At 41.7% G+C, this 27,660-nt stretch overlaps 1 pseudogene; it reads left to right on the top strand.

Annotated features, from left to right (window-relative positions):
- The window catches only part of LOC149207707 (polyamine oxidase 6-like), a 144,860-nt pseudogene that overhangs the window by 102,498 nt on the left and 14,702 nt on the right, over window positions 1–27,660 (top strand).

Raw genomic sequence — 27,660 nt, 5'->3', positions numbered from 1 at the left:
AGGAACAATGGAAAACCCTTAACATTCCAAAACCTAACCCTAGAAGATGAAACACCAAACTGTGGGCCCCGTTTGGGTAAATTGGTACACCAACTTCCCAGGGTCATAACTTTGGCATACGATCTCTGTTTGACGCGTACAATAGCTCGTTAGAAAGATCTATCCGAGCACTGCCACTTTGGGAGGCAACATCGGTCCATGGACCCATGTTGCCCCAGATTTCCCAAAAAATGTCGTTTAGGGCCTCAAAACGGCTCTAGAAGTTTAGGACCCGAAAAACTACTAAAAATAGTAAGTTGTGCTACAATTAAGGAAACTGAAAATGCTGAGAGAAACAATGGTGGGGGTCTAGGTGGACTTGGTAGGTGACCACCAATATCCACCTGGATCATTCCTCCCCCCTTAGGAAGCAATGGTCCCCATTGCGTTGAGTTCCTCCATGAGATGAGGAAACTTTTGCTGAACTTGTTCCTTGGTGAGCCACTTGCCCTGCTGAAGGAGTTGGCCTGCTTTGACAACTCGATATAGTTGGATATTCTGTTGGCGAGTGTTCTTGATCTGTGTGTCCATGATCCGATCAGTTGCAGCTTGTTCCATGCAATCTGGATTTAATTCTGTGGATGTGAGCTGTTCTGCAATGTTGGATGTGTCTAGCAATGGTGGAAAGTATGGCCGAAGGCGGTCCACATTGAACACTGGGTGCAGGCCAAGGAATGGGGGAATGCTGAGCTCAAATGCATTGTCTCCCATAGCCTTAGTAATGGTGTAAGGACCATATCAGAGTGGTCTCAGTTTCCGATAGGCTCCAGTAAGGCGTTCCTTTTGCAAATGCAACCAGGCTTTGTCGCCCACCTGAAACTTGTGTGGCACCCGATGTTGATCATGTCGCTGCTTGTACTTGGCATTTGATTTCTCCAGAATCTCATGGACCTGTTGGCGAATATGTTGGATGTGCTCAATGAAGCTGGTGGCCTTATCGGTTTCAGACTAGACATGAGCTAAATTTATGTGAGTAGCTGCAAGTGGCATGGCCACATCAATGGGGCATAGTGGCTGGAATCCCAAACCTACCTGAAAGGGGCTATGGCCAGTGGAGCTGTGAAGAGCTCAGTTGTAGCTGTGCTGAACATAGGGGAGGCTTTCGTCCCATGTGCATGGATGCTTTGAGTTATACATGCGCAGAATGTGCACAATCATCCTATTGACAACCTCTGTCTGGCCATCAGTTTGAGGATGGAAGGCTATGGACTTCGTGAGTTTGGTGTCCAGCATTGACTAGAGACTGGACCAAAATGTGCTGAGAAACCGACTGTCCCGATCTGAGATGATAGACTGTGGGATCCCAAAGTGCACCCACACTCGTTCAAAGAAGAGTTTAGCAGTGGCTTCTGCTGTGATATTCTTCTTGCAGGCCGCCATAATGGCCATTTTCGAGAACCTGTCGACGACCACAAAAACACAACCATTTCCATGCTTAGTGGAAGGAAGGCCTGACATGTAATCCATGGAGATGGATTCCCAAGGTCGACTAGGGGTAGGCAACGGGGTATAGAGGCCATGCTTCTTGATGGTCGGTTTGGCAATGGCACAGGCAGTATACATGATCTGATGTACTTCCCAACATCCTGTCGAAGATTCGGCCAATTGAAATAATTTTGCAGTACTGCCACTGTTTTCTCGACCCCGAAATGCCCAACAGCCCGACTATCGTGTGCTTCCTAAATCATCTTGGCACACTAGCTTGCAGGAACACAAAGGTGACCCAGGTGGCATAACAGGGCATCCTGGAGGTGAAAATCTGGAACATGCCGACCCTCCAAGAGTGTCTAGTATGTGTGGCCGAATTCTGGGTCACTTTTGTAGAGAAGTGGTCAATCAGAAGTCTCGTGCCCACAAGAGTTGAGCATGGTGGTTAACGCCATGATCGGTGGTCGACTGAGGCAATCTACAACATTATTGGTGCTGTCCTTCTTATACTTGATATTCAAGTGGAACTGTTGCAGGTATGTAGACCACTTCTGATGGCAATCATTCTACAATTTCCCTTGGGTCTGTATGAACTGCAGGGGTCGGTGGTCTGTGTGGATGACCGTTTCCTTCCCTAAAATGTAATGCTTCCATTGTCGACAGGCCTGTACAATGGAATACATCTCTTTATCATAAGTGGGGTACTTTCGGACTGTGTCTGAAAGTGTTTCACTGTGATATGCCACTGGATGTCCATGTTGAGTAAGGACTGCCCCAATAGCATAGTCAGAGGCATCTGTCTCGACCTCAAATGGTTGTTGTAAATCTGGTAACGCGAGCACTGGTGCCGTGCAGAGGCGATCCTTCAACTCCATGAATGCCTTCTGTTGAGATTCAGACCAAAAGAATTTTTCTTGCGCCCCTCCCTTGGTGACTTGACTCAAGGGCCAAGTAATATGAGAAAACCCCAACACGAACTTGCGGTAGAAGTTGGCAAGACCTAGAAAGCTGCGGAGCTCTGTTAGAGTGGTTGGAGATGGCCAATCCCGAATGACTTGGATCTTGGCTGGATCGACATGCACCCCCTGTTCATCAATGATGTATCCCAGATACTGAACCTGGGTCATGCCAAAAGTGCATTTCTCCAAATTGGCACATAGCTTGTGTTGCCGCAGTGTTTGGAGAACCTGTCGGATGTGGTGGAGGTGCTCTTCCCAACTCTGGCTGAAGATCAGATTGTCATCCAAGTATACTACTACAAAGGAGTTGGTGAATGGCCGCAAGATGTCATCCATTAGCCTCATGAAGGTTGCAAGAGCATTCGTTAATCCAAAAGGCATAACCAACCATTCAAAAAGGCCCTCCTTGGATTTGAAGGCAGTCTTCCACACATCAGAGGGTTCGATTGGTACCTGGTGATATCCTGACTTCAGATTGATCTTGCTGAAAAATTTCGCCCCCTTTAGTTGGTCCAGGAGGTCATCAATCCGCGGGATCGGGTACCTATTACGGACAGTGATCTTGTTCAGCGCCCGATAATCAATACAGAGTCTCCACGTCCCATCCTTCTTCTGTACCAACACGATCAGGCTCCCACAAGGCAATGAACTCGGACGGATGTGACCTTTCTGCAGGAGCTCCTGAATCTGCCTCTTGATTTCATTGTTCTCCAGAACGGAGCGCCGATAAATTGGTCCATTGGGTAGCGGCGCATCTGGGGTCAGATCGATGGAGTGCTTGACCTGACAGTGCAGAGGAACCCCTACAGGGGAGGTGAAGATGTCCTCGTACTCCTCCACAACCTTGTCCATCTGTAGTTGTCGTGCAGAGGGACCCCGTCTGGAGGCCGCGGCCACCGTCTTCTTCTTTCCTTGAGGGCGTATCATCAGGAAAACAAATTTCCTAGTTTTGGAAATGATCTTACTGCATTTTTTTGCAGTAATCAAAGAGATGGAGGTAGGTGGTGCTACCTCTGGTATCCTGTACAACTTATTTCCCAATGTAATAATAACAGCACGGGGCCTTGATTCATACACAGCATGTCGCTTCCACAAGTATGGCTGTCCTAATAATACATCACAAACTTCAAGGGGAGCAATGTCACACAATACCTCATCCGTGAAGGGCTTGATGTTGTATGGAAGGCGACACTGCTGGCTCACGCGAAGATCTTGTCCTTGGTGAAGCCACCCAATGGTGTATGGTTGTGGATGTGCTGTGGTCGGTAAGCCCAACCACTTCACGACCTCTGCCGAAATGAGGTTCTTTTGACTCCCGCTATCAATAATGAACTGTATCGGGGAGCCCTTTACCCACATCTGGGAGTGGAAGAGACGCTCCTCCTCTGGATCTTCGGGTTCATTTTTCTGGATCTTGGCGGTAGCAATAGTGGTGTTGGGATCCACATCAATGATCTACTTCCCTTTGTCATTCCCCTTATCCGGTTTTGACTCAGAGTCGGAACATGCATCTGATTCTGAAACCTTTAGCTCAGCCACCAGTCACTGCTTAGCCCGACACTCACTTGTGTTGTGGGTGGAGCTCTTATGGAACTCACACCATTTTCCCGTGTCCTTTTTCGGCTTCGCGGCACTGTTCTTTGCTTGCAGCTTCGGCGAGTTGTCTTGGGCTATCCCACCTTGGCTTTGTCCTTTATTCTGTGGTTTAGGGGCACCTTTCCCCTGCTTTGGATTCGCAGATCCAAAGTCTCGCTTCTTTTGTTTAAACTTCTGCTCGACCTTGATGGCGTATCAGTATGCTGCGCCGAGCGAGGAGATGTTCAGGAATTGTATTTCTTCCTGGATGTACTTGTGCAGGCAGCCACGGTATTTGAGTATCAAATGTTGCTCTGAATCCTTGATACCCAACTTTGTGCGAAGGGTATGGAAAAGATTGGTGAACTCCGGCACGTCTTGGTCCCTTCCCTACCGCAGCGTGGTCCACTTTATGTATTCATCCTCATAGCTTCCGACAGGGTAGTACTGCTCCTTAATGGCATCCGGGAATGAATTCCAGGTGGGTGCAGCTGAAAATAGTGAGCCAGTACTTTCATCCTTCTGCTCGCAGTAGGTTTCCCACCAGTCCTTGACGTGGGGGGCTGCTTTGAGAAGAGCGAAAACAATCTTTTTCGACTCGAAAATTCATGAACAAAAAAATAACCCTCTAGCAGATTTAACCATTTATCTACGGCATCTGCGTCTATCTAACCCTCGAATATGGGGATTTCAAAATTAACTTGTACCTTAAAGGGCGTGGTGTTTCCAGAGTAGCTACTGGAAGCCGATGCGTTGCTTCTGGTAGCCGCTAAAGGATCTGGGCAAAGTTGTCCATCATCGCATTCCGTTGTCGCTCGAGTGCTTCTTCGAGCAAGATTTTGATGGGATCTCCTACCCCCTCATCTTTCTTCTCATCCGCCATGGGAGGCCGTCGGGATTTCCGAGGCTCGTCTTGCAAAGGTTCGACCAATTCAAGTCCTAACTCCTTATATCCCAACCTTGTTGGGGACATGCAAAGAAAAACAGAGAAAAAGCAGACCGCTCTGATATCACTGATCCGGATTTAAACAGGAACGCAACAAATTACAGAGATAACCATATACACAAAGATGCAGCAGAAATAATACTTCATTTCATTAATGGAAAATACTGAAATATGCTTACAACCAGAAATGGAAATAAACCAGCTAGGGCGATGGTAGCTTATCTCTAAGAAGAGATGTGGTGGCTACATGCCTCTGAACTGTGTTACAATGAGGCTTGAAGGCCTATTTATTGTTGAGGAACAATGGAAAACCCTTAACATTCCAAAACCTAACCCTAGAAGATGAAACGCCAAACTGTGGGCCCCGTTTGGGTAAATTGGTACACCAACTTCCCAGGGTCGTAACTTTAGCATACGATCTCCGTTTGATGCGTACAATAGCTCGTTAGAAAGACCTATCCTAGCACTGCCACTTTGGGAGGCAACATCGGTCCATGGACCTATGTTGCCCCAGATTTCCCAAAAAACATCGTTTAGGGCCTTAAAACGGCTCTGGAAGTTTAGGACCCGAAAAAATGCTAAAAATAGTAAGTTGTGCTACAATTAAGGAAACTGAAAATGTTGAGAGAAACAATGGTGGGGGTCCAGGTGGACTTGGCACGTGGCCACCAATATCCACCTGGATCACAGCGCTTGATGGCCTTCCTCCATGCTGCATGCCTCTACACGCGGGCCTGACGTGTCACCTTGGTGGCTACCAGAAGCCTTTGTGTAACTGTGTTTGCCCGTCTCAACATGTTGACTGCCATCAACCGCTTTGCCATGCACTCTGGTTCGACCTTCATCAGCTTCTGGTTCACCATTGTTATCCTGATTCCTACTGCTCGGGCCAGCTCTGTTCGCCTCCTCCATAGAATCATTCAGAGGAACATGCATCTCGGTATCTTTCGTGATGGTAATTGAGATGGTGGCAACGATAACAGGGCAGTTCAGAGAATTACGAAAGTGAAACTGCGTGTTGTGAGGAGCAAGATGCGAAGGCAGGGGAAAGGTTGTAGTGCAAATTGCAGCATCTCCACGACCTGAGTTATGGAGCCAAGCTCTGCCTCTGCCACTTCGCGTGTCTGGGTATCGGCCTGCGAAACTGTGCGGGTTGGGATTATCCACAGAGGAGGCAGGGGAGGCTGAATCAGGGCTAGGCAGAGTAGGGAAATGAGAGTTGCCGCCTCGCGTGCCCCGTCTTCGACTTCGCATACAATGGCGGACCACGGTGGGTATGGGAACAGGGAGAGTGTCAGCAGGAACAGTGGAGGAATTGATAGAGGAGCTATGCAAGGAAGTTACAGAGGGATTGAGGTTATGAGCAAGATTGCAGAGGTTGGTGTGGGAATGGTGGAAGCCATTACCCAAATCAATACAACTCAATAGCCAACATCTGCGGCCAGTGCTGGTGCGCACATTCGGCTCTCCCACCTGTGAAGGACAGACACAATGAATCAAGGGCAGAATAACAGAGAAATTCTCTGGCTCCATTGTTATGTGGGCAATGGCTCTGCCTCAGCCAGTGCAGGCATTAAATGGCTCTTGCGAGGTGCCATGAATGCCATTCAGGGTGGCATGGGGGAAATTGTAGGGGGCCATGTGGCCACCCCATCCGCCGCCGCTCTGTCTTATCATAATAACTCCTGAGATTAACACCTGCATCCAGGTATTTAATTAAAAAGGATTAATGAAAAAGGGAAAATATAATATAAAAGAAAGAAATTGATATGATTAAATTTCATGTGGTTTGAATATCTATTTTCAAAAATAAAAAATATATTTATCATGGAATCTTTATGCAGACTTCCAGAATGCAATGAGAGACAAAGTTGTCCCTAATCGTATCAGTAGAGATCAAAGGGTAGAAGAGGAATCGATGTGCATCAAATCTTGCCAGGAAAAGTTGTCGTGTTCTTCAGAGTCGCCTAGCCCCACAAAATGAAGAGCCCAACAAATCCTTGTCTATATATAAGATAACATGAATAGTAAATGACAAAACAACCTTGGTATAGACATGAGACAGTAGTAGCGTGCAAGCTGGCAGAGTTAGGGCACACTGTACAATAGTAGTGTGCAAGCTGGCAGACTTAGGGCACACTGTACAATAGTAGCGTGCAAGCTAGCAGAGTTAGGGCGCATTGTAGGAGTCAATTTTGCAAGTGTTAGATAATATTGTCTTAAATTGATATGGTTTTGTCTTAAATGAGTTTCTTCTTGATTTTCATTGTTTTAAGTAACCATTGTCTTAAATATAAAGTTTTGTCTTAAAATATTTTTGTCTCAATTTGTTTTTGTGTTAAATATAAAGTTGTCTTAAACATAATGTTTTGTCTTAAAATATTTTTGTCTCAAATTGTTTTTGTCTTAAATATAAAGTTTAGTTTTGTATTTTGTTTTAAATAATGAGTTTTGTCTTAAAAAATTTGCCTCAAACAATTTTTATCTTAAATTTTATATTTAAGACAATTCAATTAATATTAAATTTTAATATAAAATAACTAAAATAAAAAAATGACTTTTTAAAACAAAAAATTTTGTTGTCTTAAAAATGCTCTTCAAATAAATCTAACACTCAGTTTATGAAAGCATAAAGCATGCACACATTATTTTTAAATTTTTAAAGTACATTAAGTCCAATCCAAACAACCCAGCGATGGACTATTAAATCTCTACAATATTTTTTTAAGTGCATTAAATCTATAATCCAAACAACCCAACTATAAACTATTAAATCTTACAATACAAGCTTATCAACATGTATCAACCCCATAAAATTGTACTCATTTATTTATACAAAACAACATACATTTTTTTCACTTCACAACTTTCAAATTTGAAAACCTTCAAATTTTAAAAATACAGAATGTACACTTTAATTGATTGCATTTGGATCTGGATGGATAGAACCTCCACGAGTGACGAGCTTAAAAAATGTGTTATCCAATCCCATATTTGATGAATTTGCATCGGACAGTCGAGGATACACACACATAGTTCATGAAATAGCCTAGGAGTTCCTTGATTCACACAACGAATATATATCAGATAATCATCTCAAGCTCTCCCAAAAATTTAGTGCTTTCTATAAAAAAAAAAAACCTTATTTCTATATATTGATCTATTATCATGTGTTGTCATTAAATCATTTGATAGGTTGTCAGGGAAATCCAATATACAGACAAAGGTGTCAAAGATTGTGACTGAGAAAGGTTCAACTTACAATGCAGAGAACGCCATTTTTTCTGTCAGCGTTGAAGTTCTTCGAACCAAGCATAACAAGTTTAAACCTGATCTGTGTGTATGTATTATAAGCCTTCTGATCATTGCGTTTACAATAAATTCTAGAGTTTGCTTCTTTCTCTGAGCTGTCTAAACTCTATGCGCAACTATGGAAACCGTTACCAATATGTAGATGGGATATGGTTATCTATTGCAAGATCATTTTAAAGTTTCCTTCTGAATTCTGTGCCCCTGAACCTGGCACATAAATTTTCATTTATGCCCATGAACAAAGAGTTTACTACAATTTCTGGCAGGTATTCTGTTTCAGTTTGTCTATCTTAGGGATTTAGTTTGTTTTTCCCCAAAGAAAATCTAACTGGGAAACGCGTGAACTATTTACATCATAAATCTAAATGTTTTATATACGGTAGATGAGGAATTATGGATACTTTGTTGACATAATTAATTTTACTATCGGCTACTTGTTAGGGTAGGTTTTGATTTACTCTAAGTTTGGTTGGAATTTTTTCTAGTCATTTAGTGTTGTTTGTTTTCTTTCTTTTGTGTAGTTTTATTTAATTGATTGTTGAATGATGAGAAGAGTGGCTCACTCCATTCCAGTTTAGTGTTCATTTTCTGGTCTATTTCCACTTTTGCATTCTTTGTCATGCTGTCAGCCAGCTACCAAAGACGTCCGATTTGAACATCGACTAATTCGATTCTTTAGAATAGTAAGGACAGTTATCCTTAAGCACAAAATAGATAGTTGCCGGATGGCATGTTGGAAATGGAAACAAAACAGACAAATTTTGAGTAGGTAGGAAATGGAAACAAATTCTGAGTAGGTAGGAAATGGAAACAAATTCTGAGTAAAGAAAATTTTCTGAGTAGGATAGGAAATGGAAACAAAACAACAAATTTTGAGTAGGTAAATGGAAAAAATTCTTAGGAAATCAAATTCAATTTTCAAATTTAAAGGGTTTAAAAAACTGAGATAATAAAAAAAAAAATCTTCAAAAGTAAATTTTATAATAATTAATTGATTTTCTAAATATAATATATTTATGTTAAGAGAAATCTTATAAAAATATCTTTGAATTTTAAATTTTTAAATATGTATTAATTATAAAAGATTTTAGATAAAATTTGAAATTAGAGAAAGGTAGTTTTGAGTTTCGAATATTTAATTTTTAAATAAATATTAATCATAAAATATTTATAGACAAGATTTGAAAGTAAGAGAGAAGTTTCGAATTTTGAAAAGAAAAGAGAATTTGGAGATAAGACAAATGTGATTTTAGTTTTGGTAAGTAAATTGTAATTTTAAAATTGTTTATATTAATTAAAATTATTAAAAATTATTTAAATTTCAAAATGAATCTGAAAAAATTGATAAGACATTATTATTACAAGAAAAAGAGTGTATATATTTAAATGTTTAAGATATCTATTCTCGATTTTTTTCCGAATTGAAAATTTTCCAGTGCAATTTTTACCGTATAATTTTTACCGTATAGTATGCAATTCAAATCCGAACTTGGTAACTATGGTATCAAAGCACCAAGTTGCATAAGATTCCAACGAGAACAACATTTTGTTTTCTTTTTGGTGCTCACAGAGAAATAACAAAGGTAGTGAGGAGCTTGAGGACAAAAAGCCTAGAGCTAGACAAAGAAAGTGGAAGTATGTTTCATATATCGATTGTGGATTTGGAGAATATTCTACAATTAAACACCTACAATCTACATAAACTCAAGGGAAAAAAATTATGACTTGAAAATTTTCAAACTTGAAAAGCCTCTTCTAGAAAAATCCGTTTCTGTAACCAAACAAGAAAAATCGCTATCTCAACGATTGAGAGAAACTTGGAATGTTTTTATTTTAATAAAATTTATGTGAAGGTTCACAATAAAATAACGCACTGCAGGAACAATGAAAACAATGCTAAAACACACCTGAACAGTCATAAGCACTGCGTTATATCACGGGACCTACGAGATTCTTGGACTAATGCAGCAACAAACCAATGGGAAGTGCGTTAGCCGACTGGTCCATTGCAACCACTAAAAGCCGATTGGAAACACAAACCACAAAATTTCAACGAGTTAGAAAGTTTCTTTTTGAAAAAATAGACACTCCATTTTCTTTAAAAATGGGGTCATTCCCTTATATTCAAAAAAGGAGCTTCGTTTTCTAAAGCTCCACTTTCTTAAATTCATTTCAAAAGTTTTTAAGAATGCTTTTATCATTTTGAAGGCACCATTGTTTATATTTGAAGATTTTTTTCCAAAAGAATGATGATTTTTTTTGACATTGAATTTATTTTTTTCCAAAAAAAAGGTTTATTAAAAAAGGTTTGTGAAAGTTTTTGCGGAAGTATTGCAGTTGAGAATTTGTAGACTCATCTATTTGTAGAAGCTTAGTAGCAGCGAAGTGGTGAACACCAATATTGCAGCAATAATGCTGCAACTCTTGGGCTACCTACTTTACTCTTATCAATCGGGTAGTTCGTAACAAACTTAGAAGCGACGATGCTGTATGCACAAGTACTAGTTCTTATCGCAAGTTGTCACTTGGTTGGTCGACGCAAGATCACTAAGAGTTTAAGCCAACTTCTATGGATTCCAGAAGAATCTCTATATGTGATGAAAGGAGAGAAATACTATTCTACAGATACTACTTTAACTGTAGAAATGAGAAAGATTAAAATGTAAAGCACACCAAGTAAATCCTAGTTAACTAATGAATCTTACTTTTGCAGAAAGCACTATGAAAAACCATGAAAAGAATGCCATTACCTACTCAAGGAAGTAAACAACATCTAACTATGCTATTTCTGGAAGTAAATAAGCAAAAAATATATTTTTGGATTTTTATGTATTTTTATGTGAATTTGACATGCATGTGATTTATTGTTTGTGGATGTGGCAGTTAGTAGGTTGTGTTGAAGGGCGGTTTTGTGACTTGTGAGGATGTAGGATGGTGTGATTGGATCCTAGGAGGTCTCAAGCGGCCTTCTGGAGGCTTTTCCCATACTCAGCCTCCAAAAGAAAGCCTATAGGAAAATCTACAAGAGGACACAGGAAATCTACAGGAGGAAAAACAACGTTCTACAAGAGGCCTACAAGAGGAGGTCGAGAGCAGTTTTGGCCATTTTGAGGATGTGAGTGTGGATGGAAAAGGTGGATGAAGGTTGGAATGAAGTGTTGGAGCACCTAGGGTCTACCAAGAATCATTAGGAGAGAGAGATGATTGGATTTGCTCAAGGAGAAACGAAGGAATTCTATGGAAAATGTAGGAAACTAAGGCAGAATTGAGGGGAGACTTAGGCGACTTGTAGGGCATGGATCAGATGAAGGATGGGATGGCTGATAGGCTATCCTGCTGCTAAAAGATCTCTGCTGCTTAAACACTTGACAGTCAACCAATGAGATTAAGCAAGTAATGAAATAAGTGCATCTAGAAAAACAAAGTTTTGCATCAAGCTAATCTAAACTGTGATCTATGAAAGGAAATGTTGATCACTGCTGCAAGAAAGGAAAGCATGCAAGAAGACCATGGTAAATAAAGAAGTGAGCATGATGAAGAAATTCTAAAGCAAAGCAAGCCAGACTATTAACCAACTAAAAAGCTATAAACACTAGAAGTCCTATGAATGAGGAAAATTTGTGTTTTTTGGGCAGCAAGAGGGTCTTTGCCTCAAATCATGGTCCCAAAGGGAGGAAGAGAGGCTAAGGCACTATTTCCAGCCTTTTGAATATTTTCTCTATCACTGCTTAGCCTGCTATAGAAAGCACAAATGGAAGCAAACTATTGAATAATCAAAAGCAACTTATTCTTGACCATAAAAGAAATTCATCTAATGGCAACCTAATCTACAAAATGAAATGAAACATACAAATACAAGTAAAGAGGAGCTTGACTACTTGGATTGGGCCTTAACCTAAGAGTTTCAACCCTCTGAGGTAACTCAGTGCTAGCTCAAAAAGGATTCCATCTTTATTTCCAAAACAATAACAAGATTACATGGAACTATCAAAATAATAAGATCAAAGTTGACCAGAGTTTACATAAGCAAAAGTATAACAAAAATCCAACCCTAGTGAGGCCCTAAGCCTCTCTACTTATACAAATGAAGCTATCAACAACTTCTTTAAAATCAGAGAGGCTTGGCTCCCAAAAATCGAGATAATCATTAGTTATCCTCCACTTGCTCGATTGCCTGCTAATGCATGACCTGGCTGCTTGTACTCCAAGCTGAATGAAGGGGAATTTGAAGTGAGGAGTAATAAATGAAGGGAATTCCTTCCTATAAGTCCTCTCCTTTGTCCACTTCGAGTTATTGTTGTCATTTGTCCACTGAATCCTTGATTTTAACCACAAAATTCATCAATAATATGCATTAAACACGTGTTAGACTACATGACATCATAACTAACTCAACTCACTCTATAAACATAAATATAATTAGAAAATCATACAATAAGCTAAGAGAATGGTTGATTTGACTAGGTTAGGAGGTAAAATGAGCCCATATAATTACCCATTTATGAGGCTCATCATTACCCCCTACTGAAAGTGTTGCTCATTCTCTGAGCAACTTAGTTCATCTCCTCATCTTTTATGGCCCTGGTGGCCTCCCTAGCATCAATGCTTCTGATGTGGTCTCCTCTTCTTTGTCATAGAATCCTATCTTCCTGTCTATTTCTTCCCACTGCTCTTGTTCTTCTTCTTATCTTCTACCTTCCAGCATGCCTAGCAGCAATGGGGGACTCAATTTGAGGCCAATCCAATTGACCTTCAACCTCTGCATGGAGCGCTTATATATTGGCACTCTCCTTAATGGCTCCTTCATCCTCATTGGGGAATGATATTCCATGATCTGCAGACTGTGTGGTAAGGTGTTCCATCTCCTCATACATGCATGCACACAGTCATCCCTAAGTAACATTTCCATTTCCTCAAAATGTGCAATGGTTTATGCCTGATCACTTATATATCTAGGAGCGATCCGAGGATTATTGTCAAGCACGTTATGTGTGCTGATGAGTGCCATGGGGTCTGATGGCTCAACTCTAATCATTAATGGCTCATTCTACTCCTTTGCGATCAACCTTCTTATTTATGCTACACTTAACTCTTCGTGGTCCATCCATGAGACCATGGCCATGAGTTGCAGGTCCCCTAACTTGGCATTGGGGTCCCACACATTCATGTCTATGAGGGCCATGTTATGCAGGTAGAATTCTGCCATCTTTGCCTTTTCTTCTGATGTGCTTTGGTCACACAGGTCCGTAAACTTCCTGTAATCTTGGAAAGGCATTGTGCCAAAGTCTTTATCTGAAATTGCAACCATTTATCCTTGAGATACAGGCCATAGGATTTTGTTGGTTTCCTACATTGCAATGTCTCCATGGACCAGTTGGCCATGCATGCCAGTTGGGTCTCTTTCTCTTACAGATGCCTCCTTAGTAATTCATTTTCTGTTTCAAGTTGGCTTCTTGCAATCTGATTTTGTTATCCATATGGCCAATATCCTCAACCCCTTTGGATTTGGTTATTTGCATCCACCTATGGGTCCTTATCCTTTCTTTCTCTAATTCAAAGAATAATGGAATTGCAATTTTTTGTGGAATTATTATTCCCCCCTCAAGAAGATTGTAGTAGGAGCCAAGACTGGGCTAGGGATCAGGTTCTTGTAGCTCTGTTTCTTCCTCCTTTCCCTGTGGCTGTCCTTCTACCCTTTTCTCAAGCTTTTGGGTCTCCTGTAGTTTTGACAGGGTCTCCTGTAGAACTGTCTGTGCCTCCTGTAGGACTGTTTTTGGGTCCTGTAGTTCTACCTTTTCTTTCCATGTGGGGGATCTAGGAGTCCCCCTTTCATATGTGATAGGTGCCTTGGAAGGGGATTCTTTTCCTTGGGCAGAGGGTGAATCTTCAATAATAATTGGCACTTTTAAAGAAGGTTAGGGTTTCCCTGTTTTGGTTCTTGTGTTCTTCCTAGCCCTGAAATACATTGAGGTCTGCCTCTTCCTCTTCTATTTTGACTTAATTGGGGTGCTGAGGGCAGTGAGAGCAGCTGCTACCTCTCTTTCTAGGGTCTCAGGCAACACTTATGTCTTTTTTGCCCCTTTTTCTCCTCTTTCTGTTTCTCTTTCTGTCTTTGTTTGCTTTGTTTCTTCCTGCTCTGTTTCTTCATCTTCCTTCTCCTCTATCTTAGTTTCTTCCTCCTTCCCTTTTTGTTCTACTAAGTCTTTAGTTGCCTCACCTTCTCCCCCTTGCTGCTCTTCCTTCTCACTGTTAGTCGGACTGATATCATAGGTTAGGGCTTTTATGTCATCTTCTATTGTCATGTTTCGGAATATTTCCCATGCTATAGGGAGTGTAAATGTATGGAGGGCTTCTTCCACTAGAATTTTGATTAACCCATGGTGAGCAAGCTACTCTGAATTCCCTATTTGAACTTTAATGCTAGAGTCAATGAGAGACTATAGGAGGAAGTAGGGGATGTTGAGTTTCTGAGGGGCTGGAGTGTCCATGTCATATCTTAATTCATGAAGGATTCTAAAATGGTAACCATAGACAATGTTGTACCTCCCTGTCATGCGGAAAGAGTCGTTAGTGCGGACACAACCGACCTCCCTAGAAGCCTAAGACTTTCTAGTGACAAACAAGACAAAGAAGAGCAATCATTCTCTAAATATGCATTTACAATATGAGAAATCAAGTGTTTAGATCCTACCTGTAACCCAACGTTGTTGTAGTAGTCCAGCTTCGTTGATCCGGATGAGCTCCTCCTTCTCTTCGAAACCTGCATTCACTAACAATCAAACGATTAAATAGCACCTGAATATCACATAAAATAAATCATATTTAACATATAGACCAAGGAGTATATGAAACAACTCATAAATAACAAATTGTTGAGAAGAATGGACTTATTTGTATTAAAAGTTAACAAAAGGAACCATTACAACCTGAGCCTTGGTGTTGTGCAGGTCCCTCCCAGGGTCCAGAAGAGTTCTCCTTTACTCTAATCAGCTCACCCACTTCCAAATGAAACAAGCAAAGATGGTAATCTCTCCTCACAAGCTTCTACAAGGAAGTTCTAATTCCAGCAGCATCTACCCTTAGGAATGTTCAGCTTTCAACCTCCCCTCCCTTTGGCCCAATGCTTGTATTTATAGTGCTCTAGAGGAAGTTATTCAGATCCACCATCAATGGGATAAGCCCCTCTTTGGATGGGATAGCTCCCCTCTTGATGGGATAAGTTCCTCTTTGGTAGGGATACATAAACCATCTGGAGGCACTTCATACACGTCAAACAAGTTTCTAGAAGACTCTAGAAATGACCACAAGTAACTTTTTTAAGATGAAACTCGCGCCTTTTGACCTTTACAGGGGTACGCACCTACCCCTTTACATACAGAGCATACAAGTACGCAGGTATTGTGAACTTGGGTTGCGCACACGCAGGTAAGGCTAAGAGAAACTGCGTACCAGAGATAATTGACTTTAAATGACTTTTCTCTCTTTCTTGAAGTTTGACATGAAGAGCAGAGGCATGAGACTTGCCAAGGAGGATAGTATGACAGTGGATGGAGCCATACTAACTGCAAATAGCCATGGTGACATTTTTTAGTGTAATAGATTGCCCCCTAAAGTGCGAAGCCTGTAGTAGATTAGGGTTTTATATGATCTAGGAAGGGTGAAGTACTTTATCATTTCAAGGAGTATCTTGCGGAGAGCCCGGTCAGAACCTGCAAATATTCAACACAAAATACATATATAAGATGATATCATCGCTGAGGTAGGCATTCCCATACTCAGATTGAAAATTTTAACTAACAATCTAACTACTGTTCTGATACGAGAATGATTTTGCAGTACATCACAATCATAGACTTTTGTAGACACAATATGGACGCAGCCATCTGTTTATGGTTAGTCTACTATATACTGAATACAAAACTCCTCGCAGCCTGGATGGTGGAAACTAGATCCAGGGTCTTCATCTCTACTTCCTGAATTGGTACGATTCTATCCATGCGAATAAATGAGTTGATGTCGAACATGGTAGAAACCACTTGATTACCAGTCGATGATGTAAACTGTTAACAAGTGTGAGAGAGACCACCAGTGATGTCAATGGTTCTCAAAGTACCTAGTACAATCCATGAAATGTGAATGAATGGGTTGATGTCGAACACGTCACGGAATCCTTTGATCGAAAGTCAATGATGTAAACTGTCGTCAAAGGCGAGAAACCTGTCATTGATGCATGCAGACTTCAAGGTACTGACGATTTCTAAGTCATCTTTCTAGATAATGTGCTGATGTCAATAGAAAGCAACCCGTTGCAGGCAAGCCCACAACATGAAATCATTGCTCAAGTTGAAGAAATGTTGCTGTAAGGACTGACTCAGGGATGGTCAAATGGATGACAGGTATTTTTCATATGAATGGTTTATTTGTAGAGACCTCTTGAACACATAACGACACGACAGATGGCTTGGCGACGATTGACCCAAAGTTAATACCTAGTCAAAGTGGTTTTATCAACTTTAAGGCAAAGGATTTCCCAACCCAGGTGAATGAAAAGCGTCGTGTTCAAGAGCGATGATAAGGTTCTTCTGTAACAAAGGATAACAAATAGGTTCATTCTTCTCTCTTTTCCCCCACCATTTCTGGCAAGTACCTCTTTATTTTTTACAAGCTTGAGGAGGATAACATATGCTTGATTATAAGCTCATCCTTCGGATGAGTCCAACTTAGTTTAGATTCGGACCCTAAGAAGGAGTGGTCCGTTCCTGTTTGTAATCGAACAGGTCCTTTACTGTGAAATTTTAACGAGTCCAGTATAGGAGAAGCTCGGCGTTTTTCAATTTTAGAGAGTCTGAAAAAACTAAAGAAGACTCCAAGGTGAACTTTTTCGTAAATTTGTGTCTCCCAAGCCCGAAAAAGTATAAAATAATACCTGAGAGAACCGCTTGATCTTGCGACCAAGGAGTACTTTCATGATTAATGCCTTTGACCTGAAAAGTAAAAAGCGATCAGAGGCATGTCGTTTTATTTCCAGTATCGAATTTGAAACGACAAAAATCCGGCAATCTTTTCTTGTTTTTACGGTCAGAAAAGGGCTATAAGAGGACCGTATTTTAATTCCATTTTAACGAGTGTAAAAGAAATGCTCGGCAATCTTTTCATGTTTTAGGAGTCAGAAAAGGGCTTAAAAGATGACTCTGATGTCTTGGTTCGTGAAAAATGATGATTTTACCCTAAAGTCCTTTTGTCCTGCACAAAAACAACACATTACTCATACCTATTTAAGATGGGCAAAAAATACATTGAAAAATATCTTTTCATGGTAAAAAATAAACAAACTTAGCATTCATTTATCCAAAAAACCTATAAAAAGACTTTTTACCATGTCATTTTTACCATTTTACTGTTGAGGGTGAGAAGAGGGCTTTTGACAAGAAACTTCCCGTGGACTTTGCGGAGAATCCGATCGTCGGAATCGAGCGCCGTCTCTTTCAGGTATTTCACAACATCCTCCTCTTCAATTTCATCCGTTTAGAATTCCATTTTAAGTTTTAGTTTGATTTTTTGGAGGGTTTGGGGTTTTAGGGTCCGCTTTTCAGGGTACGCAGGTGCCCTATGGGTGACCTGCGTACCCCGACTTTTTCGTATATGGGAAAATGGTCTGAGTATGCAGCCCACCTTCAGAACAGCTGCGTACCCACGCTCTGTTTTCTGAACGCGGGGTGCGTACTCCGCGCAAAGTGGATTTTCAAAACCCAAACTCAAAACCTAACCATCAAAATTTGATTTAATGAATTCTAATCAATGTTTTTTGGTGTGTAGATTATCCACCATGCTAGATTGGCGCGAAAGAGAACACGAAGATGTCGATTTGGCCGCAATAGGTCATCAACCTTCCATTGATGCTTTAAAGGCATGCGGTCTCTACAAGTACTGGGCCATACCTGGCATGAGGGCCCAGGTGCCATTCTTAGAGTGGCTAATCGAAAGGTGGAACATTCAGGATCAATGTTTCTATATCGGAGAAAACCAGCTCGAGATAGAGCCCTCCGACATATATTTTCTCACTGGCTTGCCTAACAGGGGCGAGCAACTGTCTCTATTCGGGACTAGGCCGGGTGGTCAATCTCTTGCTAGTCTCCGGCTAGAGTGGTGCAACAATCAAAACCAGGAGAAGGGGATAGAAATCAAATACATATCCCGACCTGAACTTATGGTAATTGCCTTTACAGTTACCAGACTTTGCGGTGCTGCCGCTTTGCACATATCCACTGGTTCCCAAATGCGGATGGCTATAGATTGCTTCCGAGGCACCATTTTCAACTGGTGCGATGCTGTGCTGGCCAATATGAAAGGCCAACTGACTAGGGCAAAGAACGGACAATTGAAGACCTTTGGATATGGGCCTTTAGTTGTGAGCTTTGCCCTAGAGAGAGTTCCAATGCTGATCCCTCAGCATCTTACTGTTCCAGTTGGGCCTCCTCGGGAGCCTAAGTTGACGCGGTGGGTTTCGGTAATGGCCCGGCATCCTGATGAGGGAGCGGGAGTTGTCCGATTTCCTACGGGTTACTTTCACTGGTTGGAGAGCCAGGTCTTTGCGATTCAGGATTTTCCTTATGCCGGAATGGATTTTCGCAATGATCCGGACATGGTTCTTCCACAGGGAGAACAATGGGACGACAGAGGTACTTCATTTTTCACAAGTTTTTAAATTATCTATTTTTGTTTTGTTTTTTATATATCGTCTCAAAACTGACAGCAAAAATTTTCAAAATGCAGATGTAGGCCCACGGCGTCTGGCCAATCTCCGGGCTTTTGAGAGGAGACATCCAGCTGCACCGGCACCGGCCCCACAGGACGCGGCTGCAGAGACACTAGCTGAGTTGGAGCAGGATCTAGAGCGTCTGACGGCGGGTATACCAGAGACTACTATAGATGATATTCCTATCAGACTTCAGCGCTACGTAGTCGCAGTCCCAGGACCTTTTAGGAGGTTTTTGTGTAGAGTAGCCCGTGCAGTGGTGTCGTATAGAGAGCACCACCAGTGATTGGATGGTCATTTGTAGACACATGTGACATTTTGGTTTTTGTACTTATCATTTTTGCCGATCATAAGGTGTCTTTCAACCTATGATCGAAGACGATGTATATTTTTTGACAGACTCCTATCTATATATATCATTATTACCGGCTTATTTTGTTAAACATGTGTGATGAAATGTTTATAAATTTACATTTATGATTGTTACAAATGTCTATTTAACATTCGAGACGCCATTGCATCTGCTAATGTGTTTAAAGACCTTGGAATATGCTGATATTCAATGTAATCAAATTCACGTTCCAAGAGACGCACCCTCAAAAACAATCTTAATAACACTGGATTTATAATGGCATAGACTCTATTAAGCTGTAATACAACGAGTTCAGAATCTAACCTCACTATCAAACTCCGAATCCCAAAGGAAATAGATTCAGATAATAATTCAATCATTGCACTGTATTCTGCAATGTTATTTGTTGTTTGACCGAGGCTCACCCCATGCATAGAAACTAACTCGTCAGAGGGCGAATAGATAACCCAAGCTGCGGAAGAGATATTCCATGTACTACGACAAGCACCATCAGCAAATCCAATGTACGTTTGGAGAGGCGTCGACATCTGCAATATCAAGAGTAAAACCAAGATAAGCCAGAATAACGACGAAAAACACACTCTCTAAACTAAGCACACTTGTCTAAACCAAACACACAGTCTAAACTAAGCACACATACTAGCTAGAAAGAAAAACTAACCTAACTAAAATCTCCATACCCGACATTTAAGCATAATACCTCTTTAGGTAAAGTCCATTTCTGGGTTTACCCAAAGAGTCCCCGTCAAAGTCTACCAGCTCATAGGCCCCTTTTGCTAGCTTGCGCTTGACAATGTAGGGCCCATGCCACATAGGAACGAATTTTCCAGCACCTAACTTATCATTAGCTTGATCATATAACAACACTAGGTCTCCTTCCGAAAAATTTCGAGGGGTCACATTCCGATCATACTGAGCTTTCATTCGTTTCGCGTGAGTCTCGATTGCTAAAGCAGCTTCACGTCGAGTCTCATCTAATTTAGCTAAGTATAACAGATGTTTCTCCTCTTCGGAAGTAGCTGGAAGTAATTCGATGGCCATTTGCAGTGACGGGATTTCGCATTCAATGGGTAGCACGGCTTCCAAACCATAAACTAGTTGGAAAGGAGTGAACCCTGTTGATGTTTTCACTGAGGTTCGGTATGCCCAAAGTGCTGAAAATAACATGTTGTGCCAATTCGACCGATGAATACCAATGATCCGTCGGATCATGATAACTAGAACTTTGTTGATAGACTCAACCAGACCATTCGCTTGGGGATAATAAGGAGTAGAACTATCATGACGTAAACCAAGCTGGCCTGTAAGTTCTGTCATCATAATGTTTCGAAAATGGCGCCCATGGTTAGTGATTATCGCTTGTGGGACACCAAACCTAGCAATAATGTGATTGAATACGAAAATTGTTGCTGTCTTGCCGTCTGCCTCGAATGTAGGCATCGCCTTGGCCCACTTAGTAAAATAATCAACCGCAAGGATGATATACGCATGCCCCCCGGCCGAGTGAGGGTTACAAGTAATAAAGTCGATACCCCATTTGGCGAAAGGACCAACGGTAATTATAGGGTGGAGAGGAGCAGGTGGCGCGCGCATCTTTCGATCAAACACCTAACAGTTGTGGCATTTTCGGACCGCAATAATACAGTCTTTAAACAAGGACGGCCAAAAATAGCCAGCGCGCAATATCTTTTGGGCTGTGGCATACCCAGACATATGACCGCCACACGCTCCAGAGTGACAGTCATTCAAAACCCTCTCAGCTTCCTCATGAGTTAAGCAACGTCGAAAAATCAAATCCGCCCCACAACGATAAAGAGTATCTCCAATGATTTTGTATTGTTGAGACTGGAATCAAATTTTCCGACGCTCCGACTTTGAGATTTCAGGCCGAAAGGATTGGGTCTGGAGATAGACAATTATATCCCCATACCACGGATCTAAAGTGCTGAGAAGAAACAAAGATTCGTCCGCAATGGGTTCCTCTGCCACTGTTTCTGCGTCAGCACGCGGGAAATCACACATTAACTCTGCAAAGACTAAGGATTTCTTAGACTTGGACTTCTCGAACTCCAAATCGAACTCCTGCAGGATAACAATCCATTTGGAGTACTTGCCCCCTAGATCGTCTACACTTAGGACTTCGCGAAGCTGTTTGTCAGATGACACAACTTCAGGAATCGTTATCCGTTCTGAGGTTGATGTGAAAAGTGATTCCTCACAGACCACATTCATTTGGTCGATTCGGGTTGAACGCGAGTCGGTAAAAGACTGCATGGCTTCATAAGCAATTTCATATGGACTCAAAGGCGTGGCATCACCGAATGAGTCTATCTCAGATTCAGATGGGACAATCCAAGGATCATCGTAAATAATAGTGTCTGAAGTAATCATATGAATGAAAGCAAATGAAGGGTCTGCGTTGATTGGAGGGAAAGGAAAAGTTCCCAGTAAATCAGAATCTTTAACTAATCCTACACCAACATCCTTGTAAGGGATAGTTGTTTTACCGACATGCTGGATACTCTCTGAAGAGGCTGGGTCAGATGAAAAGTAAGCCAGCTGGTCTATCATCACGATCTTACCATTGTGTGGAAACTTTATAACTCTGAAGACCGATGATACGACCGCTGTCATAGCGTAAGACCAACTGTGACCCAAAAGAAGGTTGTAGTCTAGAGGGGCATCAACCACCTCCACATCCAGACTAACGGTTTTTCCTTCAACCCCTATAGGCAAATCTTGTAGAATGCTAAACGGATGGAACCCACGGCCATCAAAGGCCTTAAGAATCGTCGAGGATTGGTTCAGTGAAGGAGAACCAAGCGATCTCCAACACTGAATCGACATAATACACGTAGAAGCTCCTTCATCAATTACAGTCCGATGAATAGGCCTATTTTTGACTATCACTGGGATCTGGAAAGCCATCTGATGAGGGAGACATGGTGTACTATTTTCTAGATCAAAGATTATCAGGTTCGGGTCCTGAATATCAACAGCTCCTATAGCCGACAAGAGTAATTTTCGTTGTGCTGGACATGATTGCAGCACTTCCAAAGCCGACATTGCTAAGGGTGAAACAGCTAGATCCTCAACAATGTTATAATTCTGAGCTGCTCTCGCATGTGGATTGAAAGCAGACTTTCGAAGTATACCCTTGGCGGGCGGTTTGATTACCAAGTCTGGGTTAGGTTTCTCGATCTGTAGTGGATCGGAACCGGGAGCTGAGGTTGATGGATTAGAATGAGAAGATTCTGCTTCTTTGCCATCAACATGACTCTTACTACCGTAATCTTGCGATCGAGTCGCAATCCGTACATGAGACATCATCAATATGGGTTCTTCACTGGCACTCGAGGAAGAACCTATCATTTTACTCTCCTGCTTTGGAAATGGATCTTTCAAAACAGCAGGAGTTGGGAAACCTTTAACGATTTTCACAACCTCTGCCCGATGAGGGCAATCTCTTGTGAAATGATCTTCTTCACAAATTAAACAAGGATAGCGAGGTTTGCGCTTTTCGTCATTAGATTCTGACTTCTCCTTTTTCTCCTTTGGAGCCTTATCTGCTTTATCCTTCTTCTTGCCTTTCTTCTTCCCACCATTTTTTGATTTAGCCGTAGATGACTCTACAGCGTGAATATCGGCGGAAATTTCAGGAGAAGACTCTCTTGTCGGGGAATCTGGTAAGGTTATAATGGGCGAAGAATTCTTTGAAGATTTCTTCTTGCTTTTAGTATTTACCGTACCAATCATACCATCAGCAGCATGAGATCCCGAAGGAGCAGCAGCGATTTGATTTGACTTTGGAAGATCTGGGATCTTTTCATGTAACGTACCTGACTGAGTGTAAACTAAGTCAAGGTACTGCGCTTGAGCAATTACTTTCTCTTCAGTAACTACTCCGGCCTTAGCTACATCTTCAGTAATCTTCGGTAATAATGATTTAACAAACCATTCAGCTAAGATTTGGTCCGGAATAAAAACTTTCACTAATCGCCGTTGACGTCTCCATTCATGGATATGATCGGAAATATAAGTGGACGTTAATTGTTTTAGTGAAGTTAGTAGTTCCGTGCCATTATCATATCTGACCGGCAACTGAAAATGAGTTAGGAACGAGGTAGCTAACTGACTAAAATTGTAAAAAGAGGCCCGTGGTAACTCAATGTACCACTTGGCCGTGAGACCAATGAGCGTACGCTGGAAAAGACGTAAGCGGATCGAATCATCTGAGATGGAATTTGAAGCACACCAGAGGTGGTAAGTCATCACATGATTGGACGGATCCTCTCCAGACTTACCTTCGAACTTGGGTATATCGCTGGGCAACTTATTTGGCATTGGCGGCCAGAACGGAAGATATTGTATTGGATCGTTCATTAGGCGCGACAAGTCTGGTAAATCCAAAGTTGCGATAAACGGTAACTGCCGATTCGGATCCCTAAAACTCTGGGTCACAAGACCAGTCCCAGGAGGAGGATATCCAGGATAACTTGGAATAGGAATCGCATTCGGGATATTATATCCTCCCGGAAAACCAGGATTAACCGGACCGTACTGGGGTTGCTGAGGTTGTTGATAAGTGTACCCAGGATACGGTTGATACTGGTAAACCGGCTGTTGGACAGCAGGCCCGTATTGGTACTGTCCCTGGTACAGTTGATAAGCGAATTGTGGTTGACTAGTGACAACCGTACTTAAACCAGGCTGTCCTACAGGCATCTGAACTGTAGTTTGAATCGTAGATCCAGACAATGGTAAAGATGTCTGAGGAGTAGTTGCAGAGACAGTAGAAACTGGAGCTGTCGATACTCCAGAAGTAAGTGTGGTGGAAGGAGCAGATGTTGCGGTAGTTGCAGTAGTCGTTTGAGATGGAGTACTAAGTGCAATTGGCGACTGAGTAACTACCGAAGGTACAGAAGTTTGAACATTAGACTGGACTGGTTGCTAGGATGGACCAGCAACTAAGGATTGTCCAGCTTGAGATGACAACTATACGTTTGGCTGCAACACTTGTTGACCTTGCGATGGATTCCACACTATGTTCATTCCAGGGTATTGACCCATGACAGGTTGAGGATATTGAGATCCATAACCGGATTGAGGGTAGGATTGATAACTGAAAGGCACAGTTCCCATACCTTGAACATAAGATTGACCTTGAGGTGGTTGATAACCTTGACTCGAGTATTAACCTTGAGGTTGATACCCTTGAGGTAAATACTGATACTGGGGTTGACCTTGACCTTGAGGTTGATACCCTTGAGGTAAATATTGATACTGAGGTTGACCCTGGGGTACATATTGAGGCTAGGGTTGACCTTGAGGAATGTATTGTACTATGGGTACATACTGTCCTTGAGGTTGCCCCCCAGACGCAACTTGTGTACCTTGAGGTTGCCCCCCAGGCGTTACTTGACGCTGACCCCCAGGCGGTAATTGGCCACCTTGAGGTGGAGAACCGGGAACTGAACCTGACATCATATAAATGTCTCCTACACCCAACGGTCTATTACCATTGTTTCCAACTAATAACCCATGTTCAACGGGTTGAGGAGATGTGCCCGCAAAAGTACCAGACAATGACTGATACCCAGAGGGAACAGAAGGACCGTCGTACAAGAAAGATTCAGGAGATTGAGTGAACACGGATGACTGACCAGACATATTTACAGGAGTATAAATACCTCCAGGTGGAAAAGGAGTTCGAGGTGGAGAAAAACCTATCCCTGAGTTGTCTAAATAATTGGTTAACGAAAGGTACCAAGTAGTACTTCTAGGAGGACTGTAAAAGATAGATTCACGCTCTCTGAGATCAATAGTAGGTTGATCTTCAAGGATAGATACGCCTACTTCTTCCTCTGGAGCAAGTTCTTCAATAGCTATCAAACCAGCAGGAAGATTTTCGGTAATGACTCTTTCTACCCTAGGTGAATCAGGTGCACTAGAAGTTGGAGTAACAGGTTCAGATACTTCAGGTTCTTCGCCTATATCACTAGTAGATGAAAAACTACCAGCAAGCTCGGAAACTGCAACTGCTTCGGGATTATAACCTGTTTCTAGACCTTGGTAATCTGGATGGACTACCAATGACGATTCTCCTTCTTCAGGTGAACCTACTTTACTGCCACTAGGAGTTACAAGGACCTTTAAACCTTCGTAATGACTCGGGACGTCTTGAGGAGGTTCACCCCGAAGTCTACAGGACTTCCTCAACAATTCGGCCACGGAAACAATCTCAGGAGACTTGCCCCGAAGTCGACGGGACTGTCTCGGTAATTCTGCCACAGTTAAAAACTTTTAACTACTGCACACGCAAACAAAGTAAAATCTCAAAGCAAACCACCTAAAGTCTCTAAAGAACCAAACAAATTTGAATCACACGCCTAAAGAATCTAGGGCGTCAAACCAAGCACAAACAGTAGCCTTCCGGACCAAAAACGCTAGTTGGAGATGAAACCCAACATCGCCGGATTCAGTACAGAAGTGGCGGGTGGAACAGTTACCCCGGCAACCTGCTTAATGAATAGACCGGCACAAGTTCCTCCACTTTAACCGTCTCGAGTGAAGTGAACCCCCCGGAAAATCCAAGTGAGTCTAGCCGACGTCTGCTCCAAGTACAGTGGGATCTTCCCTCCACCGTCACCTCGGTAGAATCCTAAAGATAATGGTCACTAAGGTTACCAACAGCAACAAATGCACCTGGTGGAACAGTCTACACTCCGACAGCACGCAAGGGCAGAGTATCAAGCTCAATCCCCTTGCCGGCTCCTTGACAATAATCCAAGGTTTACCGACAAGTGACCCCTGGCTCCTCGACAATGGTTAATCCGAGGTTTACCGTTTGTAATACGTGCGTGTCTGGTGTCGTTCCCAATGAGGGAGGATTGATCCCCTCACTGGTTCGGACACGAGCTCATGCTTCTCCTTTAAGAGGAGCTTTCCCAGAGTACAAATGAAACAATTGGATTTATTCTATCACAAGATAAGCTACTTGTTTGGTTTTGTTGTCTTGGAGAGTTAATTACTCTCCTACTCCAAGACACTAGCCTGATCTATATTGGTGTTTCAGAGCCCTAGTAAATAAAAGTTACTAAGTTGATTTTACTTTAAGCGTTAATTTTATGGTTTTTCTTAAAGACAAAAGGTAGTGGAGATGAAACTGGTGGTGTGTAGACTCGACTCGCAACCACTACAAAGATGCACCTAAGATGATTTACACTACTTTTCTTTTTCAATGAATCTCCTAGCTAAGAGAGTTGGAAAATGAAAATTTTATAGAAACAACTTTTTTGGCAAAGACAATCAAAGAAACAATCTCTTTATCTTTTCAAAACATACAACTCATGACCACTAATTACTTCACGAAATTTCCTTTCTCTTCCAAAAGACTACAAATGTTACCAAAGCAAACTTTTTCCAAAAGAATTTTTTGTGTTTTTTCTATATTAATAAAGCATGTAAAACTATTTATCAAATCAAATTTAACAAATCTTAAGACAATCAAATCAAATTCACTCAAAAGCAAATTAAAAGGAAATTTACCTAAAAGCAAAAAATAATGAGGACAAAAGCCTACAAAGATAATTCCCGGATGTTTTACTCAGTCAAAATGCAACTAAGGATCAGTTCATGCAGAATCATAAACTAATCAAAAAACAAAATCGAAATCTTTTTGTTCTTTTGTTTTCAAGGATGAAATTCAAAGCTTTAACCAACAAACTTTTTGAGATTCGCAAAGAGAAGACACAAAGGTAGGTCTCTCACAAGGGTGACTTCTATGACAGGCCCGACTCCTAAGAGAACTGAACAAAACCAAGGAGATCCAAAGTTTGACAATCTCTAACGCCAAAGTCACTACAGGACCAGTTAAAAATCAAACCCTAAGGCAAAATCCCTATGAATTCCACCAAAACCCTCGACACTAACGGGACAAGTTCAGGTGAAAATCTCTGACAGTAAACCAATGGATCTAGGCAGTAAAAACAAATTTAAACAAAATCTAAAGAGAAAAAAGAAGAAAAATGAAATTTTCTCAAATTTGACAGGGGTACGCAGGTGATCTGTTGACACAGGCGCGGGTACGCCCTGTGCACAAAGACGCAGTGCGTACAAGTATGCACTGTGCCTAACTCAGAGGCTGCGTACTACTGGCAAAGCTAAGAAAAATAAAAATCTAATTTGACTCTAAGCTAACCCACCCAAACACACAGTTAGACAGCCAAAAATTAGAAAACAAGCGATTTTTCTCAGACCAAAATATCAAATC

This window comes from Pinus tabuliformis, chromosome 1_2, assembly GCF_031772625.1.
Source record: "Pinus tabuliformis cultivar Carrire ecotype Pingquan chromosome 1_2, CPIR1, whole genome shotgun sequence".
Taxonomy (NCBI): domain Eukaryota; kingdom Viridiplantae; phylum Streptophyta; class Pinopsida; order Pinales; family Pinaceae; genus Pinus; species Pinus tabuliformis.
This window is presented reverse-complemented; position numbering and strand designations above follow the sequence as displayed.